This window comes from Miscanthus floridulus, chromosome 17 (genome assembly GCF_019320115.1).
Source record: "Miscanthus floridulus cultivar M001 chromosome 17, ASM1932011v1, whole genome shotgun sequence".
In the NCBI taxonomy this organism is placed as follows: Eukaryota; Viridiplantae; Streptophyta; class Magnoliopsida; order Poales; family Poaceae; genus Miscanthus; species Miscanthus floridulus.
In genome coordinates, this window is record NC_089596.1 from 10,592,266 (window position 1) to 10,616,902 (window position 24,637).

General features: G+C 49.6%; 2 pseudogenes; one reads left to right on the forward strand and one right to left on the reverse strand.

Annotated features, from left to right (window-relative positions):
• Positions 1-5,165: 5,165 nt before the first annotated feature.
• LOC136515201 (mitogen-activated protein kinase kinase kinase 17-like) lies at positions 5,166-9,224 on the reverse strand (annotated as a pseudogene).
• Positions 9,225-9,794: 570 nt separating this feature from the next.
• Positions 9,795-11,741, forward strand: LOC136515202 (uncharacterized; annotated as a pseudogene).
• The last annotated feature ends 12,896 nt before the right edge of the window (positions 11,742-24,637 follow it).

Genomic DNA, 24,637 nt, shown 5'->3' on the forward strand with positions numbered 1-24,637 from the left:
GGAGACTAATTTGCGAGACGAATCTATTAAGCCTAATTAGTCTATGATTTGATAATGTGGTGCTACAATAAACATGTGCTAATGATGGATTAATTAGGCTTTAATAAATTTGTCTAGCAAATTAGTCTCCATCTATGCAATTAGTTTTATAATCAGTTCATGTTTAGTCCTCCTAATTAGCATCCGAATGTCCGATGTGACAGGGACTTTAGTCCCTGGATCCAAACACCCCCTAACATGGAAAAGTGCTTAATCCTCCACATGTCCTCAAGGATATCAACAGCCAAAGTACCTTTTTATCTAGTTGTTTGCTACTTTGATAACAAGTTTGATTCTGACAAGGTTTACACATGTGCTACGAGCAGATACTAATAAGGTGTCAGATATGGTCAGATCAATGTTTTCAAGTCGTCTAGTCGAACCTAGTCGCCATGGGACTGACCAGGCAACTAATCACGATTACTCGTTGACCAGGCCGATTAGTCTAGCAGAGTGGATCGCTTCTCTTTCCTTTGGAACCAGAGAATAGCAGAGGGACAGCAGTACAGCACAGCAAGCAACCTAGCCGTCTAGCAGAGAGCCAGAGAGGCTGCAGAGTGAGGGATGGGGGAGGAGGGAAGAAGATGGAGAGGGGAAAGGCACATACCGTCGTCGGAGCAGCTCATCACGAAGATCGCGGCCACTTGACCTGACAGAGGGCGCCGTTGACTTCATAGCTCACCAGAGAGGAGAATAGCGTGCGAGGGAGGGGAATAGCACACGAGGGTGGGGAATAGCTCACGAGAGAGAGGGAATCGCACGCGGGAAGGGGAGGAATCGCGCGCGTGAGGCAGGAAACGCGCGTGGGAGAGTGGAGGCGCGCGGGGAAAAATTGCGGCCGCCCTGCGTTTGCCACCGTGCCTGTGTGCCTCCGGTGTTTTGGGGTGCCTATTCTAACCCTAATAGGCCAAATGGGAAGCCCAATAGGCCATATATAGGCCCGATTGAACTGGCCTCAAAAAAACAGAGCAACCACACTAGGTCGTCCATGGCCTAGTCGGACGACTAATCGTGATTAGTCGTCGACTAATCGGACGACCAGCTTTCTGGTCGAGCTAATCGAGTCGGACCTCCTAATCGAACACCAGGGACCGATTAGGACGAGTAATCGTGATTAATCAGACGACTTGAAAAGATTGGGTCTGATAGAGCTTTATTCCCCTCCCTGTCACCTAAGGCCACGCCCAACACTACAACGTGGCTGGTAGTCCCTAGAGTCCACATCGGCGTTATGCATCCAGATCAGCTCAAGCAGTGGCTTTGCAGGTTGTCAAATTACCCTGTAGAGGGAGTGAAGGCTTAAACTGACATAAAGCACAAGCCACTGCTTGAGTGCGCATTGTAAGCTTGGAGCCAACCAGAGTCCTGCGCTTTTGCAGAAACAAAGACAATCTCCGTGGTAGAGAGAGAGGGGACCAGAAGGAGTAGAGAGAGTGGTGGGACCGTTTCAATAAAATAGATGTATTGACCTGCATTGGAAGTTTAACAGCCTCGAGCCTTCTTCATCTACATGGACATCAACTATTTAATGATACTGTATGCCTCCATTGGTCGTGCCCTAAGTCTAAAGAAAGTGGAACCTATAAGAGGATCCCTATAGGATGCCTCTGCAGAACCCCAACCATGGTTAGCAACTGAAGCCTTACCTAAATTATCTGTGATCCTAGCTAATTTTCTGTTATGTTGCCATGCCTGAATTTCATAAATGAAAGACTTCTTGTGGCAAAGAAGGTGCGAAGGTGGACTGTGTCCTTTAGATTTAACTGTATCTAACCGCACATGGATTGTTGGGTGTGCTCATGAGTAGAATTAAACTCTTAATATGTATATGAACGTTGGCATTAGATGGAGTTAATTGATTGTTGAGGTTCTTGAGGACATGTGGACGATCTAAGTCATTGCCCGTATGCTATTTTAGTCATGTTGAGCATCTCCAACAGCTCTCCTTTCCCTTAACCCCTAAAACTGGTTATATGATAATCCCCTTTAACACAGGGGAATTACAGGATGGCTGCTCCAGCAGTTCCCCTCCGACCCCTCTGACATGACTGAGCCTCTGCCACATGCACTTCTGCCCAGCCGCTCGCCACCACCCTCCATGCCGTGGGCAACATCCGGCTCCCTCGCCAGCAGTGGCAAGTCGTCAATGAGCTCCCCACCCCCCCCCCCCCCCCCACCCCCTACACACACACACCTGTTTTGTGCATCTCTTTCAGAACGCAGAGGTTGACATGCTCCTGTCCAATTCTCACCTCCCCTAGCTTCAGTAGTATGATCCATTTGTGATAAATATCCTCTGTGATGAAGATTGTTTTTTCAGTAGAGAAAAGCTACAGAGACATTTCTAGGTCTGACTGGGAAATAAAGTGGGATAGCTTATGATGAATGTGGTTTACTCGAAGTGAGCAGGATAGCTTTCTACTTCTAGCAGTTAGTTCTTCCTGTATAGTGCAACATGTTTGTTTTAGTTTTGGATTATCTTACAACTGTTTTGAACATGGCTTGTGTTCCTAAATTCTGCCTACTTTATATTATATATCACACAAGTATGCTTCACTAATAAACTATGGATTTGAAATATTCGCGAATTGTGTATGGCATGAGTTTGAATTATTATGATGTTTAAATAGAGTTTGAACGAGTAATGTAGATGCAAAGGGAAGGAGAAATGGAAAAAAAAAGACGATAAAGAAAATAGGGGAACTGCTGGAGCAGCCATCCTGTAATTCCCCTGTGTTAAAGGGGATTATCATATAACCAGTTTTAGGGGTTAAGGGGAAGGAGAGCTGTTGGAGATGCTCAACATGACTAAAATAGCATACGGGCAATGACTTAGATCGTCCACATGTCCTCAAGAACCTCAACAATCAATTAACTCCATCTAATGCCAATGTTCATATTAAGAGTTTAATTCTACTCATGAGCACACCCAACAATCCATGTGCGGTTAGATACAGTTAAATCTAAAGGACACAGTCCACCTTCGCACCTTCTTTGCCACAAGAAGTCTTTCATTTATGAAATTCAGGCATGGCAACCAATGTTTACAAGTCGTCCGATTAATCATGATTAATCGCGATTAATCGTCCTAATCGGTCCCTGGTGCTCGATTAGGAGGTTCGACTCGATTAGCTCGACCAGAAAGCTGGTCGTCCGACTAGTCGACGACTAATCACGATTAGTCGTCCGACTAGGCTATGGACGACCAGGGTGACTGCTCTGTTTTTTCGGGCCGGGCCTATATGTGGCCTATTGGGCTTCCAATTTGGCCTGTTAGGGTTAGAATAGACACAGAAAGCAGGAGGCACGCGGTGACTCAAGATATTGATGTAAGTTGATGATGAAGACCAAGATCAGCATGTAGATTCAGCAATAGCAATGGAGGAGGATGAAGAATCTGCACCAACTGAAACTGGAGATGGAGATGGAGGCTTCACTTTTAATATTGATTTGCTTAATTAGATGGCTAGTTGCCTACTACTTTGTTGGACTGTTAAATGTCAGTGTTTGTGACTGTGTTGAACACTTTAGCAGTTTAGCTTATGTGTACTGAACTTGAACACTTTAGCTTATGTAGCTATGTGTACTGAACTTGTTTGCTAAATGCTAGTTATTTGCTACTGCAGCAGTGCTTGCTAATGCAGCAGTGCTGCTGTTGAGATGTGTCAAGATCAAGACTACATTAGTGTTGCTAATTATGGTCTTCTTTGGTATTTTAGGCTTCCAGCAGCAAGTCAGCAAAGAAATGGAGTTTGTGACAGGAATATGGACCTCTGGACATGGCAGAAAAGAGAAGAAAACAACTCCCACAAGTAAGTCACCAGCTAAACACTTTAGCTTATGTGTACTGAACACTTTAGCTTAGTGATGCTTGCTTTATTGTGTATACTATATAGTATATATAGGTATATATATAGTAGGTATATATATCCTGATATATAGGACGACCAGGGGTCGACTAGGTTCGACTAATCGACCTGGTCGACAACTAATCGCGATTAGTCTTCTGGTCGGTCCCATGGCGACTAGGTTCGACTGGACGACTTGAAAACATTGATGGCAACATAACAGAAAATTAGCTAGGATCACAGATAATTTAGGTAAGGCTTCAGTTGCTAACCATGGTTGGGGTTCTGCAGAGGCATCCTATAGGGATCCTCTTATAGGTTCCACAATTAAAATAAACCTTTTTATAGATAGCTTATCATGTTAACAAAATCACAAAGAAACTACCGTGGACAACTGATTAATCCTCCACAAGTCATCAAGGACATCAACAACCAAAGTTAGCCATTTATCTACCAGTACCACTGCAGGTGTTTCCTACTTTGCTAACAAGTTTGATCCGACTAATGTCCACACACGGGCTACTAGCTGATACTAATAAGCAGGCACGGCTAATAAGGTGTTTGGGTCAATGCCACCCGAATGTATGTACTGGTTGAATTTTAGCTTTCCAACATAAACGAAAACAAGCCATCAAAACAAAGACTAAACCCATCAAACTTTGCTCTAGGAGATAGTTAAAAACATTGAAGGGGGCATCAGTGTATAAAATATACGGAAAACAGATCTACAGCACGTCAGCAATGATGCCAGGTTGCATAACCACTGGATTGAAGCCACATTGACCCTAGACCATCCCTCTGCCGGTGTAATCTAGCACCGGTGCCGTAGATTACTGTTCCCAAAATACACTAATGTGGTAATAGCATCGTTAATGGACAAGTTCTAGCAAGGCCATCAGAAACGAGAACTTAAGAGCTGTTGGGAAATGAAACTAACTCCCGCACGATGGAAATCTGAAACATCGGTGCTACTCCAATCAGCAAATTCTAACAGCACAGGCATCAATCAAAGGTGTTATGAAAATTCTAACAGCACAGGCATCAATCAAAGGTGTTATGATCGATCAGCAGGCTAGGCTAGGCTATAAGACACCCCCAACCCCCACCAAAAAAAAAATCGCGTCGCGTCACTAGCGGCAGTGGCATCGATCCCCAGAACAGATCGCGGAAACATCGCCCCGCATCCACTAGCGTCATCCGCATCGCACACAAGCGTGAACCAGAGGGGGGGCCGAGATCTAGAAGCGGACGGATCGGGGGGCGGGCTCACCTGGTTGTTCAGTGCCTCTTGTGCTCCTGGACGAACTTGGAGTTCTTGAGGTCCTCCTCGGTGAAGTTGGCCGTCATCTTGGTGATGAGGAAGCCGGTGATGGCGAACCCCGTGAGGAAGGGCCAGTTGCGCCCCCACTCCCGGCGGAAGAAGACCGGCCACGGGTCGAACGTCTTCATCTTCTCGGGTTCCGGCTCCGGCTGCTCGCGGTCTCCTCTCTCCCTCCTCCGCTTCCTCCGGCTTCGCTTCTGGTGAGAGGAGGAACGGATGGGGGCGAATGGGAATCTCCTTCGATCTCCTCTCGTGGATGCTCCTGCTCCCCCTCCCCCGCGTGGCGGCGGTGCGGTGTGCTAGGGTTAGGACTTGAATGGGCCGGGGTGGGTGGCAGGCTCAATCATGTGGCCTGTTGGGCCGTCAACAGTCGCAATTCTTTTTTGTTTGGGTAACGGCCCGTTTGGGTCCTCAGAATTGAAACCCAGGCTAGTCCAGGGGTGAACGAACAATGTTTGGAGGGGGATCAGATTATTCTAGGAGTTCCTCAACGTCATAAATGCTGCATTGTTTGTTTTGTTGATTATTATTAGTGTTAATTAATTAAACTGGCCAGGTCCTTAGCAGAATATACAGTAATAAATAAGAACAAGATAGTCAAACAAGAAAGTGGCAACAACATGTAGACATGTTTTGTTGATGCAACAATATACAAAGACACTACTTATATAAATGATACTAGATAAGATCATTGCAACAAAAGGAAAAAAAAATGGTCTTTTGAACGATGGTTTCTATCTCGAATCATAAAAATTTCGGTCGACAAAGAGATATATGCTTGGTTTTGTTCCTACTAGCTCAAAAAATTGCGTTGCCTCCAAAAGAAAACTCGATTGATCAACGTGTTTTCTCAAATCATTTTTAATTGTCTAAATTTTATTGGAAGCACGTATCTTTCACCCACTATATTCTGATGATAACTTGATGTGACAAGAAAAGAAGACAAGGTGTCATAGTCATACTTACGTTAAACAAGATAGTAATAAAAATAGCTAATTAAATTGTAGCTCGTTTTAACTTTATCTCTCTATTTCAAAGTTGCAAATTGTTTAACTTTATTCTGATTCAAACTTTTCCAATTTGATTGAATTTACAGAGTATATTATCATCTATATAGAAAACAAATTAAAGGTATTCATAGTGTATATGATGAAACTAACTTGATATTATAGATGTTGTATTTTCCTCTAGACTTGATGAAAGTTAGAGAAGATTAACTTAGGACAAAGCTAAAACGATATGTAATTTGAAATGGAGGAAGAAAGTACCTTTCATTTAAGTAAAACATGAAACAAACCTTAACATATTATACTGACTGCCTAGGGAAGAAGCCCTTTCAAACAGACCCTAACTTAAATACTCGATAAATGGCAGCACTATGGTCTAGTTGCAATTTACATATATAACATCATCGACTCTAGCTATGCACATTCATTCACAAGGAGTGGTGCATTGGACACCGTCATATGAAAGCAATCTTGAGAACCTGTCCTCCAGCAATATTTGTCGAAATGATAGAAGATACACGGTTAAGATCTCGACCAAGCATCTAAATATTTTTATATGTATGTATTTGTTTTGACAAGAGGTGATCTGACCGAGGTTTCTTAAAATGACATTGTCTTCACTGCTACAGAAACAATATTTAGAGACGTTTTCATTTTTTCTTGATGCGCACCATAAAAAAACCGTCTGCAAAGATGCACCGGAGGGGAGGGGGAAGCAACCAAACTGTCTCTTGAAATAGATTTTTAGTGATAGATGGCTTTGCCAACTATCTGTAAAAATTAATGGCCTATTATAGGGATTGATTTCCTAAGACAACTTTGGCCTACCTCTAGTGATTAATTACCATAGGTGTTTGGAAACCTGTCACTGAAAATGGACAGTTTCTAGAAAGCAGTTGGCAAGACAACTGAAAATCAGTTCCTAGAGATGGAGGACCCCGACCCCGACTAGCTTCTCCCCTTCCACGTCCCCGCGCCGAACCCAACTCCGGCCAGATCCGCCCCATCCCCTTCCTCCCACTGCCATCAACCACCAGATTCGAATCCCCTGCCGCCCGATCTACACATTGATGGGTCTCACCCACCCCCACTCCCCCAGCCCACCATTAACGCCGGTCGGCAGTCGCCAGCTCTGTCGCCGGCGTCCTCGCCAGAAGATAAGGACAGCCAGATTCTAGCAAGCCCCGCAGAGATAGACCAAGAGATTCAGGAGCAAGCCTGGGCGTTGCTACCGGACCTGGCAAGAGATTTGTGCAAGCTCAAGAATCCATGCTCAGGGACAGAGGCGTGCAGTCTTGACATAAATCCTCGATCCGGCCTCACCGAGAAGATGGTCAATGAAAGCGCTGAAGCAAAGACCAAGGAGCCCCAAGAAGATACGGCTATTGATTCCGGGCTCCCCATTTCCAGAACTCCGGAAACCCAAGAACGGAAACAAGCGCAGGGCACAGCGGGCATTTATGGCAGCCAGGAGACGGCCAGGGCCGAGCAGACCATCTCTTCAAGGGTGTTCTCGAAGCAATCTCCCAACCCCCGCCCAGAACCTAGCGACATTGAAGACAATCTCCTCCGTTGCAGGTTCCCGACGAGCCAAAAGGGGAAACAAGTGGCCATGGATGGCATTCATGGCGGCCAGGCTACGGGCTCCGACGGGCAGCCTACTTCTTCAGCGGCCGCAGTCAGTGGCCCTTCTGATCCGTCAGGCACGTGTCTGCAGGCTCATCAACTCAACATAGTTATCAGTGAGAAGGGATGGGAGCCAGCCAAGTCATACCGACGGAAGCAAATAGATTCAAGTCCGGCAACCACTCAAACCTCAGATCCAACAAGAGACAGGTATGCGGGCTCAGCATTCTTTAAGGAGGCTTTTACATATATGCCATTTAAAAAATTTGTAATTACACACAAGCCATTAAAAAATTGACCGCACACGAGTGCCATCGTTGTGAACTTATTTGCTCTCCAAGCCATTCCGTCGGAGTTCCGTTTGTTTTTCACCGTTTGAAGTCCTGACAAGTGGGTCCGGTCAGTCAAAACGTCCATAATACTCCTCTCATCCCTATCCCCTCTCTCTCTCAAACTCTCTCTCTCTCTCTCTCAAACTCTCTCTCTCTCTCTTCTTGTTCTTCTTGGCCGCGGCGTCCAGCGTGCTCTTGGGAGACACCCGCCATTCCGTCGCAGCAGCCGCCCCCTCCACCTTGACGCCGCCGCAGCCAGCTGCTGACGCCAGCAGGAACGGGTGCTCCAAGAGCTATGCCGCCGTGCACCGGTCGCGTGGGTTTCTTGTGAAGCAGCAGCAGGCCAAGAAGTCCTTGGCCTCGACGGACATCCACGTGGGCACCTTCGGCACGGCGACGGTGCACAGCCGCGGGGAGGCTGTCCACCACGTCGCTCCACAGCGCGTGGCCCATGGCCATCTCGACGACGGTGCAGCCCAGCGCCCAGATGTCGACGGCGGGGCTGAGCCACCTCGGGCGCCATGAACGCCGGTGTGCCGTCGATGATGGTGGGGCGCGCAGAGGTGGAGGCGGAGCCGGAGCTGCCCATCGCCCTGGCACACCCAAAGTCCGCGAGCTTAGCACGGCCGTCGGCACCGACCACGACGTTCCGCGCCTTGATGTCCCCGTGCATGAGCGACCACGCGTGGAGGTACGCCAGGCCCCGCGCCACGTCCGCAGCGTACGTGGCCATCGCGTGCTCGTCGTCGCCGAGGCGCCCGCCATCGCTGCTCCGAGCCACCATGTCCGCAAGCGAACCCCTCGGTGCGAACTCGAGGAGCAGCTGGCAGCCCCCGTCGAGCGCGGTGTGGACACCCAGGCAGGGGACGACGTGCGGGGGACCAGAGCGCGGACAGGATGCCCCCTCGCGTCGCAGGTGCTCTACCACCGCCGTCCCCGTGGGCGCGCCCAAGGCTTCGTCGACGGCGAGCGACACCACCATGCCCGACGCGTCGCAGCCGAGCGTGCGGACGCGTGTCCACCCGCCGCTGATGACCGCTGCTGTTGCCATTTGGTTTTGTCCGATTTGCTGCCGAAGGTGGGAGACGCGAATGAGAGAGGGAGAGAGAGATTGAGAGAGAGAGAGGATAGGGATGAGAGGGGTATTATGGACGTTTTGACTGACCGGACCCACTTGTCAGGACTTCAAACAGTGAAAAACGAACGGAACTCCGACGGAATGGCTTGGAGAGCAAAGAAGTTCAGAACGATGGCACTCGTGTGTGGTCAATTTTTTAATGGCTTGTGTGTAATTACAAACTATTTTAATGGCATACATGTAAAAGCATCTTCTTCAAGAGTAAGATGGAAGACAGATGCTATAGAGGCTTTTACATGTATGCTATTAAAAAAGTTAGTAATTACGCACAAGCCATTAAAAAAATGACCGCACACGAGTGTCATTGTTGTGAACTTCTTTACTCTTCAAGCCATTCTGTCGGTGTACCGTTCATTTTTTCACTGTTACATGTGGGCCTAGTCAGTATAAACGTCCAAAATACCCTTCTCTCGCCCCCGCGCCCGGTAGAGCCCACGCTCGCACTTACGGCCGGCAGAGCCCCGCTCGACGGAGCTCGCGTCCATGGCCGGCTCCTCCTTTTGTCTCTCCCCCTCTCCGCCTATCTTCCGCAAGCGCTCAGCTCCCACCGCCACAATAAGGTAGTGGAAGTCCCTGGTCCCGAGGCTACACCTGCATGGCCCCGCAGCGTCCTACTTCCCGCACCGCTGTCGTCGCCACCGTCGTGCCCGTCGCCACCCCGGGCAGAGGAGATGGACCTCCTGCTGCCATAGGCCACGGCGCTGGCTCCGACGGTGGTGCGACTGGTAGGTTGCGATGGGCGCATGCGCGCGTACGCGCCGCCCATGACGGCGCAGGAGCTAATGCAGGAGCACCCGCGGCACCTGGTGTGCCACGCCGACGCGCTGCTGATCGGGGAGAAGATCCCCGCCGTGGCGCCTAGGGAGGCCTACTTCCTGCTCCCCATGCACTTGTTCCACTCCGTCTTCTCCTTCATTTCCCTCGCCTTGTCGCTGCTGCTGCTGCTGTCGTCGTCCGCCACCGCGGCCACCGGTACCGGCGGTGCCGGTGCCGGGAAGAAGCCCGACGTAGGGCGGCCATTTGAGCTCCACCGCACAACATCCGTCACGCTGCAGATCAAGTTCTCCGACGACTTCCTCCTCGTGGACGGCGACGGCCAGGGCGTTGAGGACGGCGACAGCGAGGCCGACGCGACCGCGCAGAAGGAGCAGCAGCAGCCCGTCGTGCTTCTGTGTGGGGACGACCGCCTCGCCAAGGACTACGAGGAGCTGGTTGGGTACAGCAAGTCCCGCCGCTGGGCACCCAAGCTAGAGACCATAGAGGAGGTGATAGCGCCTGCTGCCCCCGCGGCCTCTGACTCCGCCGGCGCCGTGTCTTCGAAGGCCCAGAGCGGTAGGAGGAGCCGAGCGCTAGTAGAAGAGAGGCGGAGAGGGGGAGAGAAAAAGGAGGAGCCGGCCACGGGCGCGAGCTCCACCGAGCGGGGCTTTGCCGACCGTAAGCGTGAGCGTGGGCTCTGCCAGGCACGGGGGCGAGCGAAGGGTATTTTGGACGTTTATACTGACCGAGCCCACATGTAACGGTAAAAAACGAACGGAACATCGATGGAATGCTTGGAGAGCAAAGAAGTTAAGAACGATGGCACTCGTGTGCGGTCAATTTTTTTAATGGCTTATGTGTAATTAGTAACTTTTTAATGACATACGTGTAAAAGCCTCGATGCTTTAATTGCTTTTCACCAAAACATATCGTGCACCTCTGTACCTCTTCGCTGAGATGCTGGAAATGTTTCTATTCAGGACATCGTGCGATGGTTGCAACCCCAACCGGCAAGTTCGACATGTTAAAAGCCTCGTCCCCCGCGAGCGTAGCAGCCATTCAAACACCACCAAGCTCAGATTTCCTCCAGAACACTACAAGTCCGACCACCATTCCTTTACGGAGGTGGTGCGCGGTCAAGAAGGGATGGTGGCTACAAGGTACCCCAGAGACCCGAGAGCTAGGCCCGCCCGTGGCTTCTGTGCCGTCTTGGCGACGGGCTCCATCCGGCGTCACCGCAACGAGCTCATCAACAAGGCTGTTGTTTGCTGGCTCAACGGCAAGAGCAACAGCCACAACACGGAGTCTTACCACCTCGGCTAAGCCCTCCGCAGTCAACTGAACCTAGGCCATGATGACTTCTAGGTGGTCAAGCACTTCCCCGAGCAGTACCTCGTCATCTTCTCCGATCCGGCGATCAGGCAGCATCTGGTGAACCTAGGAGTCCTGTCAGACAGGGGCAGGGACTTCCACTTCACTAAGTGGAGCGAGCGCCGCTATGCCAACAATGTCAGCTGGGAGTACCGCATCAAGGTACGCATTGAGGGCATCCTCGTGCACTGCTGGGCGGAGGATGTCGATGCCAAGGCACTAGGCAAGAGTTGTGCAGTGCACTATGTGGAGGAGATGACCCGGCGTAGAGAGCGCACCAGGTCCTTTGATCTTTGGGCCTAGTGTTGTGATCCCTATGACATCCCGATGGAGGTTTGGCTCACGATGACTGAGCCAGATAGGGAGCTTCCACCGACCTCCATCCCGCTCCCCTTGGCGCCGCCTCACCATGACGACCGGTCGAACTCAAGCGCGGCCATGTCTACGTTCTGCGCAACCACCTTGAGGTAGTGGAAGACCTCTCCTTTCTTTAGGGGCATGGTAGGGTCGGTGGCCCTCCGAACCACAAGGCCCGCAGAGAGTTCATCTGGAGCTATGGGGCACCAGACGCCGAGGGCGAGCGCCTCCATGGCAGACGCAGCAACAACCGTGGTCGTGACCTCAAGCGCCAACCACGGAGGGATGATGACGACTATGATGACAGGCGCCACCATGGCACTCAACGCCATCGTAGCCTCTCAAGCTAGGCCAGGAACACACGCTGTAGGGGTGGAGTTCAAGACTGCATCAGTTCGAACAGATGGTGTGGCCAAAGAGAGTCTCCCCTACGCAGAAGTAGGGTGGCTCAAGAACACCATCAGGCTCCAACTCAGGTATGGATGGTGAAGGCACGCAAAGTGGAGAAGAAAGTCAAGAGGGTGTCCTTTGCAAAAACCAATAGCATCAGAGTTGAAGCCCCCCAAGAGGTCTATTCCTGATGATAGCATCATGCTGATTAAGGGTAACCCATGCTCTAAATTGCAATACTGTTCTCCTGACCCTATTGTCCTTGAATCTAGCATGCCTAACCCATCCTTTCCAGTGGCTACAAACAACACCCTAGAGCACACCAAGACTCTGGGAATGGGGGAAGTCATCTTTGGAGCCAACATCGTACACAACAACGACATTATTCCAAATCAGGCAGCAGTGGAGAAGGAGCAAGTGGTGCCGCACGTCATCACCAACCTATGCATGGGTCTGTAGGTGGATCAGCTTCACGGCATGGTGGTAAGCTCTCCTACTATACAACCACCTGAACTTACAGTTTCCTTGCAAGCACAAAGTAGTTTAGATCCTCTATTATGTTAGTTGAAAGCTAATCTCTGTCACCAGAGACATCCACAGTTGCTCAGACTAGTCAAAACACGTATACAATACATGTGCCACCTGATCCCACATCTACGCACATCCAACAAGATTATGTCAATCAATATGTTTCCATTGATGATCAGTCTAGCCGAGAGTTAAACAATAACAACTCAAAACAACTTTACACTGATTGACAAGTTCTTAGATACAATTTCAAAACCCATTATGCAACCTCTATTAGCGGGGGGGGGGGGCTGCACACACCATTCACTCACACCAAGAGCACCACAAATAAGAGTTGGAATATCAGTCCACCACCAAACTCAAGTAAAAGAAAAGGCACTAGACTAGCAAAGAAAGCTGCTGCACATTCAGGCAAAGATGCGATTCAGATTGCCAAAGAATTGTTAGTAAAGAAGCTAGGGGAACTGTCGGGTGAGGACACTACTCAAGATACCCCTGACATTGATTTTTATATGCAGCACTTTGACCAGCCAATCGAAAGTGCCAAGATGGAGACCATCAAGATGCTCATTGAGCGGGAAGACAAGCGCCATCTAGAAGAAGGCTGCCGTGGCTCTGGCCATGGAGTCTTAGGCGCTGGTCATGAGGGGATCAAGTAATCAATGTTAACCCCTTCAGGCAAGGGGTTTAGGGCAATACGCCCTATGTATCGTAGGTTTTGTCATATTAGTAGAGCCCTACGTGGCTTCTTCGGGGCTGTCATGCCCATGTTCGAACCTTTGAGACTTCTGTGGTTGTATGCCTACTAGCCATTGAGCCTTTGGCGCTACGCCTGCTGGCCTCATTGGCTTCGGCCCTGGATTAGTAAGCACATGAACAAGAAATTGGGGAAGGACTCTAGCCTACTGGCTCTGTTGCCTTTGGCCATTCCCAGGTTGCTTGGAGATCTCCGCAGGTCTTCCTTTAGATGGACAAGCTGGTTTTCGATGTCAGTTGTTGTTTTGGTTAATTATGTCAGCCAAAAATTGTAACATCATCTGCTGGAATGTGAGGGGGTTGAACGATGGAGCAAAACGAGCGACAGTACGTAATCAGATCTTATCCACAGGTGCGACGCTTGTATGCCTACAAGAAACAAAAATCACCGTCTGGAACCAATCTCTTTTGACAGAGACAGTAGGAGTAGATATGGCAAACAACACTGTCTGTCTTCCATCAATTGGGGCTTCCGGCGGTATCTTGATCACGGCGTCAGAGCGCTTCTTCAAGATTCAGCAAACAAGCTTAACGCCAAACACACTCACTGCAACGATCACCATGCTCGCAGAGAATACATCCTGGTCCATTACCGGAGTCTACGGCCCCCAGACCGATATAGATAAAATTGCTTTTATGCAAGAAATCTTGAACCTGCGACAGCATGTCCTTCCAGCATGGCTACTGCTTGGGGATTTTAACTTAATTTACCAAGCACAAGACAAAAACAATGCACGCATCAATTTGTCAATGCTCAATAACTTCAAATACACCATTGATAATCTAGGGCTTGCACCGATTGACCTACAAGGCAAAAGATTCACTTGGTGTAATGATCAGTAGACACCCACAATGACCAAAATAGATCACATGTTCGCTTCAACAAAATGGCTAGAGATATTCCCAAGAACCGACCTTCAAGCATTAGCTTTGCTAGGCTCCCATCACTGCCCACTCTTTCTTCAGGAGGATGTCGTTTTGGATTTCTATAGGGGTTTCAGATTTGAGGCGCATTGGGCACATATGCCAGGTTTCACTGAAACGGTATAGGAAGGATGGAATAGAGCAGTAAATACACAGGATGCCATCTTGTGCATTCATGTCAAACTAATACGTGCAACAAAAGCGCTCAAGAACTGGAGGAGGAAATCTCTGGACGGGTACAAGATTACTTGGGCAATTCTCAACATAACACTGGCCAATCTCAAGAGGGCTCAAGAGTCTAGAATACTGACACCAGAGGAGTTAGAATTCAAGAAATACCTCAAGACAAAGGCACTAGGGATAGCAGCGATACAAAAGGCGAGAGCTTGACAACACTCGAGGCTTACTTGGATTCGCAAAGGTGACACGAACACGTGTTTCTTCCAATTGCATGCCAACATAAGGAGAAAGAAAACATTTATTGGTGCACTCAAGGGAGATACAAGCTTGGTGGTCTCGCAAGAGAATAAATCCATGCTCGCACATACACATTTCTCAAACCTATTGGGGACAACAACCACAAGAACAAGAGCTATTAATTGGAGCAAGTTGGGATATGAACATCATGATCTAGAGGATTTGGACGCGCCCTTCACAGAACAAGAGATAGAGGCTGTAGTGAAAGACATGCCTTCTGAAAAGGCACCGGGTCTAGATGGCTTTATCGGTGTGTTCTACAAAAAATGCTGGTCAATTATAAAAGAGGACTTGATCCAGGCGGTCATGAGTTTTTACAATCACCGGACTGTGATATTAAACTTAATTAATGAAGCAAATATCATCCTTTTGCCCAAAATACAAGATGCAGCATCTCTATCAGATTACAGGCCCATTAGTCTAATCAACAGTGTAGTCAAAATCATCACGAAAATCCTAGCAAATAGATTGGCACCACACTTGAACTCTTTAGTGTCATATGCTCAAAATGCCTTCATCAAGAAGAGATGTATCCAGCTAATTTCATTTACGCGCGGAGAGTGATTCAACTGTTGCATAAAAAGAGAAGGTCGACATTGTTCATCAAATTGGACATTTCCAAAGCTTTTAACTCCATAGGTTGGAGCTTTCTGCTAGAGGTGCTACAGGCTTTGGGCTTTAGCACAAAACAGAGGGATTGGATAGCGGCCCTACTTGGAACAACAACATCAAAAGTATTGATCAATGGGGAGCCGACCCAGGGTATCAGACATGCACGGGGGTTAAGGCAAGGGGATCCTCTATCCTCCCTTTTATTCATTCTAGCCATCGACCCACTACAATGGATAATTGAAGCGGCAGCACAAAGAGGGATCCTTAAACCGGTGCTACCGAAGGCGGCTAATTTGAGGTGCTCCCAATATGTTGACGATGCAGCGATTTTTGCATACCCTACAAATACAGAGTTGGATCATCTACTAAAGATACTAAACTTCTTTGGAGAATGCTCGGGGCTAAAAATCAACATCTCCAAGACGGAAATTTTCCCTATAAGAATGGACAACACAGTGGTCACTCAATTACTTCAAAATTTCCCCGACAAGATTTGCAGTTTCCCTGGGAGATATCTAGGACTTCCTCTACACGTCCGGAAACTACGTAGGGTAGAGGTACAACCTTTGATAGACAAAATAGGAGCCAGACTACCAGGTTGGAAGGGTAGGTTCTTGTCCTCAGCGGGGAGAGAGACTCTAGTAAAAATGGTTCTATCATCTCAACCAATTTATCATATGATCGCATTCCCAGAACAAAAATGGTTAATCAGAAAGATCGATCGCTTGAGAAGGAGTTTCCTACGGAGGGGTGAAACGCCAGACAAGGTATATGGTGGGCATTCCATTATCAACTGGCCAACAACATATAGACCAAAAGCGAAAGGTGGTTTAGGGGTTCTGGACCTTGAACGTTTCGTAAGAGCATTGAGACTACGATGGTTATGGTATCAATGGAAGCACCGAGATAGAGCTTGGAACAAGCTTGACCTTCCGGTAGATGACCGGGACAAGGAGTTATTTGCGGCTTCGACAGTGGTGACAGTAGGTAATGGCAAGTTGGCCAGGTTCTGGACGTCGTCTTAGGTCGGTGGGCGAACACCGAAAGCGATTGCACCAACATTGTTCAAGAAATCAAAAAGGAAAAATCTCACGGTGCAAAAGGCCTTGGAAGATAACCGCTGGATATCACATGTCATTCCATTAGGCACTGCATAGGAAATAAAAGAATACGTAACCCTTTGGGAAGAGGTGAGCCAAATCCAGCTAATAGAGAATACAGAGGACAGCATCCGCTGGCGTTGGACGGTGGATGGGGAATACACAGCCAAAAAGCCTATTGTATTCAATTCCAGGGCACATTCAGCAAACTGAAACTTCAACCGATTTGGAAAGCAAAGGCAGAACCCAAATGTAGATTTTTTGCTTGGACTTTGCTGCATAAAACATCCTAACGGCAAACAATTTGATTAAAAGAAATTGGCCAAATGATCTAGTATGCAAGCTTTGTGGTATTGATCCGGAAACACCGACACATCTTTGCAAGGACTGCACTTTCTCAAGGCAAGTTTGGTCCTTCATCAAGCGATGGTTCAGCCTATCGGTGATTGATACTGTCGGAATGACAGGATCCCTGCACAAATACTGGCGAAAATGCAGAATTAAGACAAACAAAGATAAGAGAAAGGCGTTTGATGGCATTATGATCTATTTTTGGTGGAATTTATGGAAGGAAAGGAATCAAAGAACATTTCAGAACAAGTTGTTGCAGCCTAGTCAGGTGGCACTCCTTTGCAAGGAAGATATTGAGCAATACCAGTTGGCAACAAGATTTCATGATGGACCATAACAGGAGTAGTTCTAGTATTTATTGGTCGCTGTTCGGTTGGTCTAGTTTTGTGTTTTTTCGGCTTCAGGGTGTTTTTCTAGACTTTAAGTTATCGTTCAGGTGGGTATTTAGTAGGGTTGTCGGCCGGTGTGCCGTTGTGGCGGTGAGCTTGGTCTCCGGTTGTTAGTTGTAATTCTTTTTTTTTTTTCTTTTTGCTCGTCTAATAAAAATCCGGCAAATCTCTTGCGTCTTTCTAAAAAAAATCAGTTCCTAACTGCCTCCTAAGATTATTTCCATAGTAACGTGTGATTTGACCTAGATAGGAATCATGTTGGCGCCAAGGGGCCAGCGAGCTGCCCTGATCCTCGTCCCTAGCGATAAGATGAGGTCGAGATCAGAGGACCGTGCAGTGTGTCTCTATGATGAGCAGGAGGCGTGCAGTGGTTCCTCTTCTCCTTGCTGGTAGATACAAGCAGATACTTGAAAAGGACCACTTGGACGAGATGAGCCGATAATAGAGCTCGCGCGGGGGTGAGACAGCTATACTCCTATCACAGTCAACTAGATGCAGCTCCCATCCGCTCGTTCACAAGGTTCTGTTTAGCTGGTATTAAAGCCGACTAATAAGTTAGCTGAAGCTATTTTGTTGTGAGAAAAAATATTATAAATTCTAGTCAATAAGCATGCCAGCTATCTAGCTGCTCCCATCCGTGGTTACTGATGGCGAGGCTGCTGTTAGCTCACCCGGGTCGCCGTCGAGCGATATGTGCGGCGGCGTGCGGAGTCTCTCTGCACTGCACTGTGGTCGGGGCCAAGAGCCAACGGCGGCGGCGGTTGCTGGTTTCCAATGCAACAGCTAATTAACTGAGAACCTGCTACTTGCATATGTTCAGAAATCAGAACGGAGATGACCACAACCAGATGCGCTGCTGGCTTTAATTCTTGGTGTACAACTGTACATGCTTGCTAATGGTTTGCGCATCGTTTTCTAATAAATATTTTTTCTGAACATGCGCCGAAGCGCCAGTTTTTTATTAAGAGGAAACTTTTTTTCTAATAATATATATCTATATATAAATATATGGGCTATTGTATTCTAACCCCTATTTTAAACCTCAATTATGATTTTATCCTCATTTTCTTCTACTTTGTGTATTTACCCTTGCTTTTTCAAAACAAAGGTTCAGTTTACCCCTACTCCGTGAACAGCAGGTAACGGTGTTAAAAAGTTGAAAGATGACAAGTTTGTCCTTTCGGATATTGCGTTTTTGCCCCTATTTCAAACTCCAATTGTGATTTTACCCCCACTTTCTTCCACTTTGTGTTTTTACCCCTACTTTTCCAGAAAGAAGACTCTGTTTACCCCAATTCTTAACTCAGTTATCTACATCCGGATCAAAGCAATTAAAAATTAATAAAAGCCCTGTGAAAAGACAAACTTACCCCTTATCTCTCGATCGTCTCTCTCAGGGTCGTCTCTCTCAACGCTAGCAGATAGCGGGCGGCTGGGTGCGGTGGCGGTGGCGGCAGAAGGACAGTGTCGAACTGTCGGGCGGGCGCAGCGAGCGGGCGCGCGCCCGCGCTGCTTAACCTGACGTGGGCGCGCAGCCAGGCACGTGACTCTGCTTGGCGCGGGCGCGCGTGGCTTGGCCGGCGTCTCGAGCGCGCGTCTCGTGAAAGTAGCCGGCCATAGAGCCAAAGACCCGCCTCTCTCTCTCAACTCTAGCGGATGGCTCTCTCTCAACTCTAGGCATGTTCCATTAAAACACTCAAGGGGTTATAAGATATATCGGGTTCTAGAACTGCTCCTACCGTTATATGGAATCCCAAAATGGCCCCTTACATCTCGACAAAGCGTAAAGGTACTCATATTACAAATCTTACTAGAATAGCTCATTTTTTATCAGAAGCTTGTGATTTAGTTTTTGATGCAGCAAGTCAGGGAAAAAACTTCTTAATTGTTGGTACCAAAAAAAGAGCAACGGATTTAGTATCATCAACTGCAATAAGGTCTTATTGTCATTATGTTAATAAAAAGTGGTTCAACGGTATGTTAACGAATTGGTCGATTACCAAAACTAGACTTTCTCAATTTAGAGACTTAAGAGGAGAAGAAAAAATGGGAAAATTCCACCATCTCCCAAAAAGAGATGCGGCAATCTTAAAGATAAAATTATCTACCTTGCAAAGATATCTCGGCGGGATCAAATATATGACGAAGTTGCCTGACATTGTGATCGTCCTTGATCAGCAAAAAGAGTATATAGCTCTTCGGCAATGCCTGGCCGCACACGCCCACTCGCCGCACACCGCTTGACGAGCCCGCTGTTGGCCTTCCGCCGCCGCCGCACCCAGCCATCCGCTAGAGTTGAGAGAGAGAGAGAGGCGGGTCTTTGGCTCCATGGTCGGCTGCTTTCACGAGACGCGCGCTCACGACGCCGGCCAAGCCGCGCGCGCCCGCGCCAAGCAGAGCCGTGTGCCTGGCTGCGCGCCCACGTCAGGCTAAGCCACGCGCGCCCGCGCCGCTTCCTCCGCCTGGCCGCACGTGCCCGCTCGCGACGCTGGCCAAGCCGCGCGCGCCCGCGCCAAGCAGAGCCGTGTGCCTGGCTGCGCGCCCACGTCAGGCTAAGCCACGCGTGCCCGCGCCGCTTCCTCCGCTTGGCCGCACGCGCCCGCTCGCCGCGCCCACCCGACGGCCCGACGCTGTCCTTCCGCCGCCACCGCCGCCGCACTCAGCCGCTCACTGTCTGCTAGCGTTGAGAGGGACGACCCTGAGAGAGACGACCAAGAGATAAGGGGTAAGTTTATCTTTTCACAGGGCTTTTGTTAATTTTTAATTGCTTTGATCCGGATGTAAATAACTGAGTTAACAATTGGGGTAAACGGAGCCTTCGTTTTGGAAAGTAGGGGTAAAAATACAAAGTGGAAGAAAGTGGGGGTAAAATCACAATTGGAGTTTGAAATAGGGGCAAAACGCAATATTTGGAAGGGCAAACTTGTCATCCGACCCTGAGAGAGACGACAAGAGATAAGGGGTAAGTTTATCTTTTCACAGGGCTTTTGTTAATTTTTAATTGCTTTGATCCGGATGTAAATAACTGAGTTAACAATTGGGGTAAACGGAGCCTTCGTTTTGGAAAAGTAGGGGGTAAAAATACAAGTGGAAGAAAAGTGGGGGTAAAATCACAATTGGAGTTTGAAATAGGGGGCAAAACGCAATATTTGGAAGGGCAAACTTGTCATCTTTCAACTTTTTTAACACCGTTACCTGCTGTTCACGGAGCAGGGGTTAAACTGAACCTTCGTTTGGAAAAGCAGGAAGTAAAACACAAAGTGGAAGAAAATATGTGTAAAATCACAATTATGGTTCAAATAGGGGCAAGAACACAATAGCCCCTAAATATATACATGTATTATAGATGTGCATAGTTTCAAATCTTCTAAAACTACTAAGTATGTTGTTTTAAGGAGTTTTCATGATTTCACCAAAGAGATGATTTGCACTGAATATTTTCCCTCGTTTTCATGAGTAAATATATAGTGAAGGTTTGCTAACATGCAACTAGCGCAACTCATCTCAAATCTCCTATCTCCTATATATAACTTACAACTAAAAAGAACAAAACGTAGATACTTTTTGATGCGACATTCTAACGTCTTAAATCTTTTATCTCGTTCTCCTATCCTATCTTACCTACAACTAAAAAGCATAAAACTAAGGCCTTGTTTAGATGAGTGTTAGGAATCAGTATTGGACACTGTAGCACTTTCGTTTGTATTTGACAATTATTGTCCAATCATGGTCTAACTAGGCTCAAAAGATTCGTCTCGTAATTTACAATCAAACTGTGTAATTAATTATTTTTTTATCTACATTTAATACTCCATGCATATGTCTAAAGATTTGATGTGATGAAGAGAGAGTGAAAAAACTTGCAATCTAAGGCCTTGTTTAGATTGCAAATTTTTGCAATCTGGACACTTGTAGCACGTTTTGTTTGTATTTGACAAATTTTGTCCGATCATGGACTAACTAGGCTCAAAAGATTCGTCTCGTGATTTACAACCAAACTGTGCAATTAGTTGTCGGGTACCTTAGAATGGGGTACCCCAAGCAAAACATCAAATGGGTTGCCAAAGTCCCATCTAAAAATAATAAAAGCAAGAAGGTAAGTCGTGGGCCCCTCACCCGCCATGACCGAGCCCACTGGGTTCTCCCCCTCCTCGCCTCGAGCCTCGAGCAGGAGGTCTCGGCACCCTGACGCAAGCTCCGCTTCGTGCGAGGCTCCCCAGGGAAGGCCTCGGCAGGGAACGCCGTCTCCGCCTCGCCCGAGGACTCCCCATGGAAGGCCTCGGCAGGAGGCGCGTTCTCCGTATCGCGCGAGGCCTTTCGCGCAAGGCCTCGGCAAGGAGCCTGATCTCCGTCTCGCGCGAGGCCTCATTCTCCATGTCGCTCGAGGCCGGCTCGTCCGCGGTCCGTCGCCCCCCGCCTCGGCCGACCCTCCCGACAGCGTGTCATGTCTCATTAATGCTTCAACCACTCCCGCAATCTCAGCCGGACGGCGATTTCAACACCACAGAATGGCCGACGCGACCCGAGGTCGCATCAGCGCCATACCGGCCGGGACAGGGCATGGCGGGGATTACCGGCCACTGTGTCCTACCACTGTGCCCACGATCAGCGCCATACCGGCTGGGATAGGGTACGACGGGGATTACCAGCCACTGTGTCCTAACGCTGTACCCATGATCGGCCGCCCGCCCAAGGCCTCGGCACTGTACACCAGGGCCTCGGCGATCTTGGGGTTCGTGCTTGCCAAGACCCCCACCGCAGTGCAAGCCTCAGCACCGACCAAATCTCGGCCTCGCGTACGGTCCGTCCACAGTGGCTTGCACGCTCGCCGCTGTGTCCACTCCGAGGCATTCCCGGGGCTCCCACGACACACAGGATCTGATGGGACGACCACGCTGCCCCAGTACTCCAAGGATGGACCACTCCGACGACCACGCCGCCACAGGAACAGGCCATAGGGTTCGGACATGCCGTCCCTGTCGACATGACGCCGCATAGTAATACATGTACTGTCCTTGTCCTCCCTTCAACTATAAAAGGAGAAGACTTGGGCCACTTAGAGGGGGGGAAAACATAGACACACAGACACACATACACGCACACATTCCAGCCGCTTGAGAGCAACGTCTCAGACGGCCCACGCGACACCCTGCCGAGACCTGGGACTAGTTCCCTCTCTCCCTTAGCTTGTAACCCCCTACTACGAGCACTTCGGTGCAAGGAATACAAGTTCGACCTTTCAGACTGGACGTAGGGCGCCGATTGCTTGAACCAGTATAAATCTTGTGTCTCTTTGCATCACCATCCAGAATCAGGAGCACGCAGAACAAATTCACTAGTCGGTTGAGGACCCCCCAGTCCGAAACACCGATAGTTGGCGCGCCAGGTAGGGGCGCTCTGTGTATCAGTTTCGTCATCCCAGCAGGTTCCGGATGGCAGACCCCGTACGACCATTGCGTCTCGGCACCGTGGTTTGGTTCGGGAGCCTAGAGTTCATGTCTCTAGGGCATGAGTATGACATGGTACTCCTCGCTCCTCGAGCCCCACCGTCCGATGATGAAGTTACGCTCCGGTAGCCCAGGCACAGGCAGTGCCCGGGCGGCCGCTCTCGCTGCGCTCGCCAGGCACGACGCGAGCAAGGCCACCCCAACGCTATGCGAACCCAGGGCAGCACGCCACTCCCCGCCAATATCCTACGACCAGCTGTTGGTACAGGGTCCCTGGCTGGGGACCTGTCTGGCCTGAGCTTGGACAAAGGAAAATTGCCGGTGGCTCGCGGCGATGCACAGTCGTCAAGCTCCGCTCCACCACTCCCTGAAGAACTAACCCTGCCGGAGCAGAATCTGGCAATGACACCATCCCCATACCCCTTTGGGTTGAGAAATGCCGCCGCTTCTTATGCCTACGCATACGCTGCCGCTCATGAGGATCCCTCAGAGCGCTGCTAGCGCTTTGGTCTCGACCTAAGCACCCACGCCGACTCCTCGGATGAGGACGAGGCATGGCCCGAAGTGGATTTCTCCAGGCTCCACGACTCTGGGGCTTTGCGCCAGTTCTTGGCCGCAAGCGACTACTGCTTTGGTTACTCCGACTCCGACAACGAAGGCACTTATGATCCCACTCGCGAGTGTTTCCACGTTAGGCTCAGGATGCCAAGGGCAGGCGAAGAGGACAAGGCGGCAGGTAGCCGCTCCCCGCTTCGCCCAGGGGCGGGCGCCGCCCACACCCCCACGCATCGCCCTGCCGGCCGCACAAATGAGAACGTCACTCTTGCACGACCTCAGCGTCCAGACCTAGAGCAGCTCCGTGAGCTCCAGGCCAAGGTCGAACAAGACCAACTCCTTCTGCAGCAGCTTCGAGACTCTCTCGAACAAGAGCAGCGAGGCCGCGGCGAAGGCGGGGGAGCCCGACGGAGGGCCCGCGATGTGCATCACCGCATCCACGACGACAAAGGGAGTGAGCAACCCCCAGTCTTCAATCGCGCTAGCCAGAACGTTGCGGCTGCGGCAATGCTGGTCCGCGCAATGCCCGAGCCTTCTACCACGGAGGGGCAGTGGGGTCCATGGCGAGCTCCGCGATCTCCTAGAGACCGCCGTGGTTCAGTAGGCCGAGAGTTCCGCCTCCTAACGGCACGGGGGCGCCTTGAACCTTCTCACGGCACTGCCTCAGCAAGATAGGGAAGCCCCGGCTCGTCCCGAGCCCGACCGAGCGCCAATAGCCCATAGGGCCCCCCATGCTTCTGGACCGCCTCGGCAATCGATGCGAGGTATAGGGAGATCATGAGGTAGTTAGCAGGCGACGACGCCACGACAACAAGGGGCCCGCTTGGGGCTACCACCCACACCAAGGCGGTCGCTACGATAGTGGGGAGGACCGCAGTCCTTCCCTAGAACCGCCAGGCCCTCGGGTCTTCAGCAGGGCCATCCGCGCTGCTCCTTTCCCCACCCGGTTCCGACAGCCGGCCAATCTTGCAAAGTATAGCGGCGAGACCAACCCGGAACTCTGGCTTGCCGATTACCGCTTGGCCTGCTAGCTAGGTGGCACGGACGATGACCTGCTCATCATCCGCAATCTCCCCTTGCTCCTGTCGGACTTGGCGAGAGCCTGGCTTGAAAACCTTCCTCCCTCGCAAATCCACGACTGGCGCGACTTGGTTAGGATCTTCGTCGAGAACTTCCAGGGCACATACGTGTGCCCTAGGAACTCCTGGGATCTTAAGAGTTGTCGCCAGAAGCTGGACGAGTCTCTCCGAGACTTCATCCGGCGCTTCTCCAAACAGTGCACCGAGTTGCCCAGCGTCGGCGATTCGGAGATC